The following is a 12,235-nucleotide window of genomic DNA, read 5'->3' as shown; positions in this document are numbered from 1 at the left end:
AGTGCCATTTTAAACATTCTAACAGACTGCCCCTAGATAAATAAATTTATGATTGCCTTTTCCCCCAGTGATATAGCCTGTTTTTCTTCAGATTCATCTTCCCCCATTCTGCTAAAAAAACTTGGTAATTTAAAACGTTAGAGTAATGTCTCTCCTTCCCCATATGCTGCTCTGTACTATTCTACCATCAACTCTATTCCTTTCCCAAGGGTGCAGATTCTCTTACTTGCACACCCTTTCCCTATACTTGCACACTGCCATGCGCAGGAGAGGGACAGAGCTGTCCCCTCAGCTTCCTAAGAAATACCATTCTGTTTTACATGGGACCTTGGTTAGAGCTACAAAATTTCTAGTGATAAGAAGTATTAATATTATTTTCACTGTGCCTGCAGTGTACTGACCACTGCAAGCGTTCATATGTGTACCAAATTTCAGCTCTGCGGGTAACTAATCCAGTGTTTGTATCTTTGACCAGTTTTTCTTTTGCTCACTGAAGTTGCTCAATTGCAAAACTAATTATATAAATGGTATATAAATCTGTTCCACTCAGGTCACAGAAACGTATGCATCATTTCCTTGATCATTTGCATTTACAACAATAGTTTGTGCATTTGCAGCATAATAAATAATTGTTATCTTGCCAAGATCCTGTTTGTCATCCTTTTTTTTTTCACTTGTCACTCTGAGAAATCACGTGGTCCACTTCATGGGTTTAACCAGGATGAACAAGATTGCATAGCTCATGGTTTACACAATTTTTTTTTTTGCCTACATTGGTTCCATTTAGTGTGATGCATTCACAGTTAAAAGCCAACCTTTTTGTAATAAATAGGCTAAAAATGAATCTCAGCATTTAGTAACAGTGAACAAGTGTATCCATCTCCTGCCATAACTACCATTTTACAATGCTGAAATTAATTATAATGATATGACCCTCCCTTAAGAGAACCCAATATCTTTCCAGAAACAGTTTGGTCTGTCAGTTATTTCTTTCAGCCTTTCTCTTGTTTTCTGGAATACTCTTCTGCATAGGTTGAAGCAGATCAGATCGGATGAACCCATACGGATGACCTTTTTGCCTTAACTTCTACTATATATATACTTCACCTCAAATCTCTACCTAATGTTATTAAAACCATTCTTACTGCTTTTCAGGATCAAGCTACCCTCATTGAGGGTCCATTCCAAGGTAGTTTGGTAGTCTGTATGGTCTCAATTGTAATTTTCATTCTCTGGTTAATTTGTGAAAAGAGAGATGGTACCACTCAATCCTGTTTGGTTTCTGCCCTTTGCTTCTAACCCAAGATATATGAGGAATTTTGGTTACTCAGGATACATGCCAAAGAAGTGATTCTCCCTATTATTATTATTATTGTGTGTTATTGAGGTCTTGTTATGGAAAGAGATCAACACAGAACATAATGGGGGTTCTTTTATTTATTTATTTATTATTTGATTTATATCCTGCCCTTCCTCCCAGCAGGAGCATGGGACGGCTCCAGGGTGTTACTTTGGAACGTTATAGCTCTGGTGTGTTCCTTATTTCTGCTATTTGGATCATTTTATCTTGTTTTGAATAGAAAATCTCTTATCCTGCCACTTGATTGAGGTCACTATATGGAGCTAAAGAATTCATTGGACTAACTGATATTTTAGTGTTACTCTGATGAAACCTGTAGCACAGAGAAGATGTTGTGCATGTGAAGCCCTTTCACAAGTGCAGCTTGCTGTTATGGACAAGGTGTGTTCTCCTTCTTTAACTTAAAGTTTTTTATATATACAATTGTGTGTGTGTTTGTGTGTACACACACACCTATATTTTCTGTGATCAAATTGAAGTGCTATCATACAATGACTGGGCTAAGTACTTATTTTAGTGGATACCTAAAGGTTCGGATAAAACACGTACAGTAAATGCTTTCAGTTTCTTTTTGCTGTAGAGTGGTTTCAGATGTTAGACACAGGTGTGCTGCAGATGTTTCTAATTCCAATTTGTGACTTCATTTTGTAGCTATTCCCACTTTTTTAATAAAAAATTTTTCACCAGATAAATTACATACATAGCAGTACTCTTTACATCCTGTAATTTTTATTACCCTGCCTGGATCATATCAGATATAAATTCACTTGTGAGAACGTCTTCACAATTAGCATTTGTTACCTTTTCTAAAAACATTGTGCACATATGACCATGTAACTACTATCACTTGGTATGATGCAATGTGGATTAAAATATCTACTTCACCATTAGTATACATATGGAAGGGTCAAAAGTTCATGCATTTGCCATTCTTTAACCACCATGTTTATAATTCTGCTTCTCAGCTGCACAAGGATGCTGATCTTTTAGTAGTAATAGTTATTAAGAAGTGCAGAATCCAATTGTATTGTCACAAATACATGGCATTTGTGAAGCTGTCACAGGAGACTCCACTGAAAGGGTGGGGAAATCTCCAAGTGGTACAAACAGAGAACCTCCTCTGTGTCATTCTTTCCTTGTCATGTTGACATAGATGAAAAACTGAGACTGTAAAGGGGAAGGGAGGCTAGAACACAATTTATTCCACTGTTACCAATATCTGGCCAGTACAGAAGTTGCTAGGAGATTGTTCATGCCAACATAAATTAGAGCATCATAATTTAGGCTGATGTTTAAAATTAAACTGGGGATGAAGTGGTCTCACCATGGGAGAAGCAGGCAGGTGGCTTAGAGCCATCTCCTCCCCCTCCTGCCCTGGCCTCTCACATTTTATGCTAAACAAAGCTTCTCCAAAGCTTGCTCCCACGTAACATTGTGTTACTAAATGCAGTTACCATTCATTATACCTGTGTCCTTAATCTTGTTTATCTTTGGTTTGGCTACCCAGCCTATTTTGAAAGCTACCAGAAATGTTGTTGTAGTGGTAGTTGAAGGTACCAGAACTTATAATTATCATTTAAAATAAAACTGACAGACTACTTACAAGGAATAACTTCCCAGGACATATGTGATGTTGGGGAAATTCTAGTCCCCATTCATCATAGGCAGATACATAAGGGACAAGCCACCACCCACTAGGCTTTTATGTGGGGTTGTGTGTTTGTTTTTCCTGATAGATGTTTGTGCCTTGCTGGGGGAAGGGGAGGCTAAAAATAGAGCACAAACTGATGAAGAAAATATAAGTTTACAACAAAGCAAGCAACAACAAAGAATTTGAGGGGCATATTGCTAAACATAAAAAGGCAAATAATCAGCATTTCTTTAAATACATTAGTAGCAAAAAATGAGCCAGGGAGATAGTTGGACCATTAGACAACAAAGTATTAAAAGGATTGCAAACAGGATAGGGAAATGGGGAGAATTTTTAAATGAATTCTTTGCTTTAGTTTTCACTGTTGAAAATGTTGGGCAGATACCCATGCATGAACTGCTTTTGGGGTGGGTCATCTGAAGTTTTAGGGCTAATTGTCAAATTATAAACTATAACAAGTCATTAGGTCCAAATAATTTATACCTGAGAGTCCTTAAAAACTGAAATGTGTAATTGTAGATCTCTTAACGTGGGGGCCATGAAGTCTTGAGCCAGCCCACTCAAAGCAGCCTTGATGTGAATGTTGAAGTCTCTTGGCAGGATTGTTAAGCTGTTTTTATTGTTTTATCACTTGTTGTTTGGTCCCCTGGGCACCTTTGCAAGGAAGGGCAGGATATATGTTTAATAGGTAATAACTATATGGCAATCTTTTCAGTGGTGGCTCCTCAGCAATGGAATTCCTTCTGATACATGGCTGGCTCTGACTCTCATGAATTTTCAGCTTGAGCTTAAGACTTTTACTTGCTCACTCAGACTTTTGCTAGATATTCATGCCCAAGCTTGATTGTATTATTATTGTATTACTTTTCCTAGTCGTTAAAGTGTAAATATTTTTCTGTGGTGTTTATTTTATATTTTGTGGTTAGAATTTTAATGTATCTACTCTGGGACTGCTTTTGCAATGAAGAGCAGGCATTAAGTATTTTCAGTTAAATAAATATAAAATGTCACTAAAATTGGCCTCCTTAATGGAGGCTTGGAAAGTAGCCAACATGACATTAATTTTTTAAAAGGGATTGTGAAGAGAGGTTGAAATTATAGGCCTCTTTGCCTTGCATCTCTTCCAGGTAAATAAACAATGATGGTGTCTGCAATGGTGGTGATTAACCAGGAAAGAGGTATTGCAGTTGTGGTGGATACCTCAGTGAATGTCAGCACAGCATACAACCGTGTTTGTTTTTTAAGGCAAATTCCATACTGGAAAGTATTGAAAGTGAAATGGCCAGTGTCTTAGTGCTTTTATATAAACATCTACAGTAAGCATTGTTCCATTTGGAAGATTGAGGACAATTCTAGTTGCATTTCTGAAAAAGGATGAGATAGAGCTGGGACAAGTGCAGAAAGGGCAACCACTGAGGAAAGCTGTAGCATTTGGGGCTTTCTAATTTCAACGTGGGGAAAATGATTAAGGTAAAACATTAATGAAATTTATAAAATTATGCAAGGTATGGAGAAAGTGGAGACAGTTTTTTTCCACCCCTCCCATAAGACTAAAGGTCGCCCATTGAAATTGATTGGCAGTAGATTCAGGACACACAAAAGAAATGATTTTTCCAATAATACATACTTCATTTGTGCAATTTGCTGCCAGAAGATATGGTGATGGGTACAGTCTTCGATTACTTGTTTTAAAGGGAATATGACAAAGTCGTATATGATAGGTTTATGAATGGCCATTAGCCATGATAGCTAAATGGAAGTTCCAGATATCAGAAGTAGTATGCTGCTGAATACCAATTGCTCGGATGCAGCATAAATGAAAGGCTATGTCTTCTTATGAACCCTCCCGTTCTCTCAGGTCCTCCGATAATTCGCTCCTTAGGATACCCTCAACCTCACAAGTTCATCTTTCAGGAACCAGAGATAGGGCGTTCTCTGTTATCGCCCCTAGACTCTGGAATTCCCTGCCGATAGAGGTCCGGTCGGCCTCCTCGCTTCCGGCATTCCGTCGCCAGGTCAAGACGTTCCTTTTCCGTCTTGCATTTAACCTGGACTGAGGAATAGGAAATCTCTTGACCATGAGAGATTATGGAGTAATTGTGTGTTTATTGTATTGTATACAGTTTTTACTATTTTAATCTTATCTTATAAGTTTGTATCTATGGTGTATGTCTTGCTTTTATAAGGTATTCTCGGTCTATGTTCTTTTATTATAGAGTTGTCCGCCGCTCTGAGCTTTCCAGGAAGATAGAGCGGCATAGAAATGTTTTAAATAAATAAATAAATATTGCCTCCATGCCCTGTTTGTTCCTGGAAGCAACTGGCCTACCACAATCAGAAACAAGATGCTGGGCTTGGCTTGATCCAGCAGAGATGTTCTTGCCATATTACATGAGGGGACTGTTTGGGAGAGAAAATGGAAAAGCACTGCTGTCCACATCTTTTCTGGATTTGCAATCCACACCCAAACCCATTCTCAGGCAGATAGTTGTATGAAGGAGCTCTGCCAGCTATCTCTTGAATTGTACTTGCTCACAGAATATAAGAGACAACAAAATGCAAGGCTTAAAAAAACCCATCAAAATATTTTGAGTACCTAAAGTTTACCATGATTCCTTATTCTACAATGTACAATAATACCAAAATTTGAAAATCCAAAGTAAAGTGTATATCATCTTGTGCAAAAGTCTTGTCCTGTCAGTTCACACAAAAGTAGAGCACAAACCACTCTCCACTTACCTGTTAGGCAATATATGAATTGCACTTTAGGCTTCCAGTTCATGTCTATTTTTGGTGTTGGGTAAGTGGGAAGGTGCACTACTGGCTTACTTTTAAAATTCTGCTTTTTTGAGTATTATGTCCTTTTAAAAAAAACCTTGAAAAAGATATATTTTGGTTGATTTTATTTATGGCAGTGGGCTGGATCACACATGCCAACCATCTGCCTTTTTCTCCATGTGATTCTTGTATAGAAGCCATCTGTAATCATTTCTGTAATCGTGGCAGCTACAAAAAGTGGCCCTGTGAATCCGGAAATGGCTACAGGTTCTCTCTGAGCACAGTGCTTTTCAGATGAAGATTTGTCCATATAATCTCATACATGGAGGAAAAAGAAAAAAGCATCCAGTTTGCATTTGTGAACCAGCTTAGTGGATTGGTGTGCTTTTCCTGCATTTTTTTCCATGTTGGTTAATTCTTCATCCGGGGGGGGGAAAGTGTCGCTTCAATAAATGTATGTGAGGAAAAGGTGTGTGATATAAAGGGCTACACTTAAGCAATAGTTTAGTAGAAGAGCAAATGTAGCTGCCCAGTCTGGGACAGAATTATGATATGTCACTGGGCTGAAGAGCATCTTAAGTTTTCCTAATATCTTCCCTAAAATCCGCTTTCAAGGCTGACTCAAAGATGAGCCATAAAGCCTTGAAATCAACTCCAGTATTGAACGATTGGCTTTCTGACAGGACAGATTTTAAAAAACAGATATAGATAATCAGTCTAGGTTGGATCAGTTCTTAGGTGTTGCTGTTGTAATCCGAACACATTGTTTGCATCACAAGTAATACACTATACCAAATACTCACATGCATTGCAACTTTTATTCTTTATGTCTCATATTTATGAGCATCAGAAATATGACTGCAACTCAGATTATGCACTGCCTGGTGTTTAGCCCACTGTTGCCTTTTGCAAGACCACTTTAGGCAACTTGGTCTGCACCACCCAAAACATGGGTCCATCACAGGTTCTTCTGTATCTCATCATACTTTGTTGGGGTGAAGCTACTTCTTGTTAAACATTTGGCCTTCTTGTTAAACATTTGCCCTAGTGCCAACAGCAGGAGGTTTTCATGTAGTTGAAAACCTCATGTCAGTATTTCTTTGTGACCCAGCAGGGAAAATGAAGATCATCCATTTAGTCATGACCTTGTGGCCATTTGCAATTCTTGTCTTTGGTTTAAACCCTAATTCTTGACCTTTTGCATCACATGTAAACAGTACATGTGAAGTAGCTGGCTTGAATAGACGCAAAAAAAGATGTGGAAAGTTCATATAGGTATAAGACATAACTCACACAGGCACTATCTCACATGATCACACCTGGGACTAAGCTCAGTCCATTTGGCAACATGTTTTCCAGGGATTGCCATTGACTGCTGGGCCTGCTGCTGGAAAGGAGGAACAGTCTAGGGACAGGGAATGAAGTTCTACCTGTCTTGGGCTAAAGAGTGTAATATAGTGGGATTGCTGGAGGACAGGCTAAAGAGCCCTAGTACATGTGCAGGATACCACACAGAGCCTCTGATCTGTTCTTGCACTTTGATATACTAATGGTAAAGCATCATGAAGTGCCATATACAGTGGCTTGGTTCTCAACTTTCCTTCCATAAACATAGCAGGGAACATGTTCACTCAGTAGAAATTTCCCATCTTCCCCTTTCCTATGCAGCCTTCTTCATCCCCCAAATAGTGGTGCTGTCAGGTGTGGCAGGACCCTGAGCAGGCTGCCCTCTGGGAGCTTTCCACAACCATCCCCCCACTCCCCCCACCTGATCTACTCCCTTAGTTTATTTCTTATTTTAAAGCATTTATTAAACCACTTAATATTTTAAAAATCTTTTAAGTGGAAGTTGCATGTTCCATGTTCTTTCTGGATGACTGGATGATGTCAGGTGGTTGTGGTAGTAAAACATGTTCTTTTTTCTTTCTGATGATTAAAAAAAGAAGGAACTAGTTGTTTTCTCTCATCTCCTACCTGGAGATGCTGGGGATTGTTCAAATCTGGGATCTTCTGCATGTAAAGCAAATGCTCTTCCACCAAGCTATGGCCATTCCCCGATAATATATGGCTTCATATATGTTAAAAAGACTGTCTGGAAGTTTGCTATGATTGCAGCATGCCCACTCTGTAATGAGTTTTCTAAAAAGGAAAAAGATTGCAGCACAGACTGCCACATTGATGCCATTGTTTCAATGCCCCCCAGGGTCTGTGGGGCTCCAGTCTTCCATCCTCTGCTCTGGTCCTGGCAGCACTATGGTCCCCAAAACTCTGCTCCTGGAGTTTGGGGGGACACTTGAGAATGGAATGGGATATGATGAAGGGGGGTTGCAGATGGAGAAGGAAGTTGGCAGATTTCTTCTCCCTTACATGAACCGAGGAGCAACTTAGGATCCAAGCCAATGTATATTAATTAAGATAATTTTAAAAATGTGAAAATGGTTTGGCAATTCCAGTACTAAAGGTAGCTATGTTAAGTTCAATATAAACCTGCTTGTGTAAGTTCTTACTGGGATCATAGCCTAGGGTAAATCAAAATCAGGCCTGACCTCTTTTCTTTTTGCTCAGATGTCATGTTTTGCAAACATAACATATGATGTTTTAAAACTACTGTACCTCAATCTTTACAATGTTCTGCCAGAGCACACTCTAACAGTAAAAGCAATGTAAGTAAAAATATAAATTCCTCATAGGAATACCTTCTTGTATTCCACTACTTTCAAACATAGATGACAACAAAATTGTACATCTTTAGGGTCTCCAGTGGTGCATTGACTAAACAAAAAAGACAACTTGTTTCAGAAGACTTTATTAGGCAAGGAATCTTTGAAGACTCCACACAAAAGATTCTCCTATGTTTAGACTTCATAATGTAAACAACTAATTTAATGCATCACTAATGATATACAATAGATGCCATCTTACAACATGAATGTGTACAAAAAACTGATGTAATCTGAGAGATATTTCAAAGTAATTAATTTGGAACAGGAAAAGGACTTCTATTGTGTAAATTTCCTCTCCCCCCCTTTTAAAAGAAAGCAATTAGAAAACTGTGATAGTTGTACATTTGCTAAAGAAAGTTAACAAGCCATCATAGCAACTGATTAAAAAAAACACAAGTAAACCGCACAATTGAAGCCATGGGGGAGGGGACTTGTCATGGTATAATTGTTGAGGGTTGTATTTTTAAAATCCCACCCCTTAATTTGATTTTTTATTAGGAAATGAATACATTGTTTTGGTAATATTGCTTTCTTACTATTTTAACAAACATACTTTTTGTCTTTCTAATTTCTACCAATTAAACAAACTTTGTAATAACATCTCAGGTGTTGTCATAGGGATGCCCGCCATGCTTGCTTTTATATTTATTAAGAATTGTTTTCTCTGTAACTTATGACACCTGAAAACTACCTTGCCTTTTTGGCACTTTCCTGTGTCCTTAAATTTACACATTAGGTACCTTGTTCCTGTGCATATTTTCCATCCCTTCAGTGTTTCCAGTACTCTTAAGTTCCATTCTCTCTGTGTGCATGTTCAGAGATACATGCTTGTGCAATCCCCATTTTCTTACTATTTATTCCCACTGTTTCCTGTTTAAATTGCCACTCTTTGGGAAATATTTTCAAGTAATATCCTGACCCATACAGACTACGAATCCTGGGATTGACTAAATGGAAAAAATGATTTGCTCACACTCTCCCCAGCCTTTCCTCTTTCCCACCCACCCCCAAGGTGTTTTGCGGCTCCTCGTGTTCCAGTGCCTTCCACCGAGAGATCGTTGAACTACTCATCCACAGCCTTAGGCTTTTCCAGTTTGGGGGAGCCATGGTCCTTTTTTCCTTTCATCCCAAGGAAAACACCTCAAGATTTTCCTGCATATCTTGGGGGATCTCCTCTCCCTCCTCCAACTGTAGGGACCCACTCGCTCCAGCTGTCTTCCTTTACACTCATTTCTGCACCTATCCACTTCTGCAAACAGCATGTGCACATTATAGCATATGAGGGGAAATAATTATGTAGTTGGATGGAATTAATCTTTTTAAGATTACCCATAATTGTAAGGGATAGGAACTTCTGAAAATTAGTACGAAAACATATTTGTATTTATTTATTTCTGAATTTATAAGACACTGTATGTTCAGAAAATATCTGAGCAGTGTATAGAAATTATGATTATTTCTCCTGTTTAAGCATTGAACAAAGAACTCAGCAAATTCATGGGAGACAAAAGACTCAACATTCAAGATTGTTCCCATGCCTACAAAAACTGTCCTAAATGCCATCTTTGGGATCCCCTGGGAAACTTGTGAGACTTTGGGGGTGATTTGTGTTTGTTGGGCCCTGGGGGAGACCCAGGGTGGATGGGTGGAGCCACAGCCAGGAGGCTGAGAGATGTTGAGTGGGAAAGTGTGAGGCAATTGTCTTAATATTTATTTGTTAATTTGTGTTATGTATGCATTTGTATTACTGTATATTTTTATAACATTTGTTATTGTTTTACCCTTCTGTACACCACTTAGAGATATTTTATATATATATTAAGCCAGTGTAGTGTGGTTAAGGTGTTGGACTACGACCTGGGAGACCAGGGTTCAAATCCCCACATAGCCATGAAGCTCACTGGGTGACCTTGGGCCAGTCACTGCCTCTCAGCCTCATGAAAACCCTACTCATAGGGTCGCCATAAGTCGGAATCAACTTGAAGGAAGTACATTTACATTAGAAATAGCTTAAATAAATAAAATTAAAACAAAATAAAATAAATAAATAAAAGTTGAGACATGCATTGAAAAACATAAATATTTACCATAGGAAATAGACTATAAAGCATAATAAAGAACATAAAGTAGTAGTAAAATGTAAAAGCCATCAAGAATTAAAAAATGCAGAAATACAATAAACTAATCTGGAACAGCATGAGAGAAAAGAAAAATGTAGTCATTTTGGCCATTGAAGTTAACTCAGTGGAGCCTGAATGTATAGTTTATCTTTTGTTTGTTGAATATTGTTATGCGGCTATAAAGGCTTTTATAACATCTTTTTAAATTAATCCTATAGATACTAGACTAAGGAGATTGAGGATACTAGGTGGTGTTTAATGCTAATCCTACTCAGTGTAGACCCATTGAAGTTATTAATTTCAGTGAGTCTCCTTTGAGTAGAACTTAGTTGACTACAACCTACTATTGATAATAGGTCTTTTTGGAGAGCTTTTCTTATGTTCAGTTGCTAAGGAATATTGCCACAATTGCTGTGTATAATGAAGCTGCACCAGTACATAGAAGTGAAGACAAAATGCCTTTATGAAATATAGTGGCAGAATATATATGCTATTTTTTTAATGAACAGACTAATCTATAACGAAGAAGGTCTTTAGGAATTCACGGTAAGATAATGTCATACTGCTATTTTACTGCTTTCATATCCTATGCGGCGTTAAATATATATTCTATGCTTGTCAGTTTTGAGAATTAGGCTAATGCTCTGTTTTTGGCATTCTTCCTCCACATAGTATTTCATTACAACTACAGACATTTGTCAGAGAAAAGTAGTCCACAGGATTGGAAGCCAATGTGGAAATACCTGGGCTGTGTTCAGACTATTATATATTGGTTTAATAAACCATGATATTCATGAGCATTTTGCCCGCACACACAGCCCCTTTGGTGGTGTAGTATCCTGGCTCATTCTGATCTGGTAACCATGGTTTCTGGGTTGGATTAAAAAAGAATCTGTAGTTAATTAGAGACTTACTGGTTTAATTGTGACCTATGTGAAGGGAGGAGTGAAGGGACTGCATCCACACCAAAAGACTCTTGCATATCTCAGCTTAATAAACCAAGATAGGATTGTTCAAAGCAGTCTACTCAGTATTTGACCAGTGAATGCTGGAGGATTTGCAGACTTTGGAGGTTTGCATCAGGAATCTAGGAAAATTACTTCTTTCTAGCATGAAAGTCTGACCAATATATTTAATAGTTACTATATCCAGGAACTCCAAGATTTAACAAGAAAGTAAAGTGTTGTTTTAAAATCTTACCTAGACTGCAAAAAGGAGCTGGAATTTGAGAGAGGAGTAAGTTATGTGTCAAGGACTTTGAAAAGAGTATACTGAGAGTTCGAACCAACTGCTCATACTGATAAATCATTATCATTAATCCTGGGATGTGAATTGCTGCTTCAGGTGTACCCAAGAGCTTGTGCACATCCTGCTGGATTTTTAACTTTTTTCTTGAACAGCAGAGCCTTATGCCATATTGCAAACTGCTTTTGAAACTTGTGTGCTTTCAAAGATGGTTTGTCATTTATGGAAAGCTATTGTTCAAGAAACAGAAATTCTCAGTCACAGTTCTTTAGTTCCTACCCTAAGTGTTAAAAATGAGTTTATACCACGTCTTTGAATTCTGCATCAGTTGATGGCTGTAAGATTCAGTTCTATAATA

The 12,235-nt window shown here is 38.1% G+C and overlaps 1 protein-coding gene across 6 annotated transcripts in view; it reads left to right on the top strand.

The window, feature by feature from the left end:
• Nucleotides 1–12,235, top strand: part of STAU2 (staufen double-stranded RNA binding protein 2) — a 248,775-nt gene that overhangs the window by 170,185 nt on the left and 66,355 nt on the right. The gene's annotated exons all lie outside the window — the stretch shown is intronic.

The sequence above is a fragment of the Rhineura floridana genome, chromosome 1, assembly GCF_030035675.1.
Source record: "Rhineura floridana isolate rRhiFlo1 chromosome 1, rRhiFlo1.hap2, whole genome shotgun sequence".
NCBI lineage: Eukaryota > Metazoa > Chordata > Lepidosauria > Squamata > Rhineuridae > Rhineura > Rhineura floridana.
The sequence above is the reverse complement of the archived record's forward strand: the minus strand, read 5'-3'. Positions and strand labels throughout refer to the sequence as shown.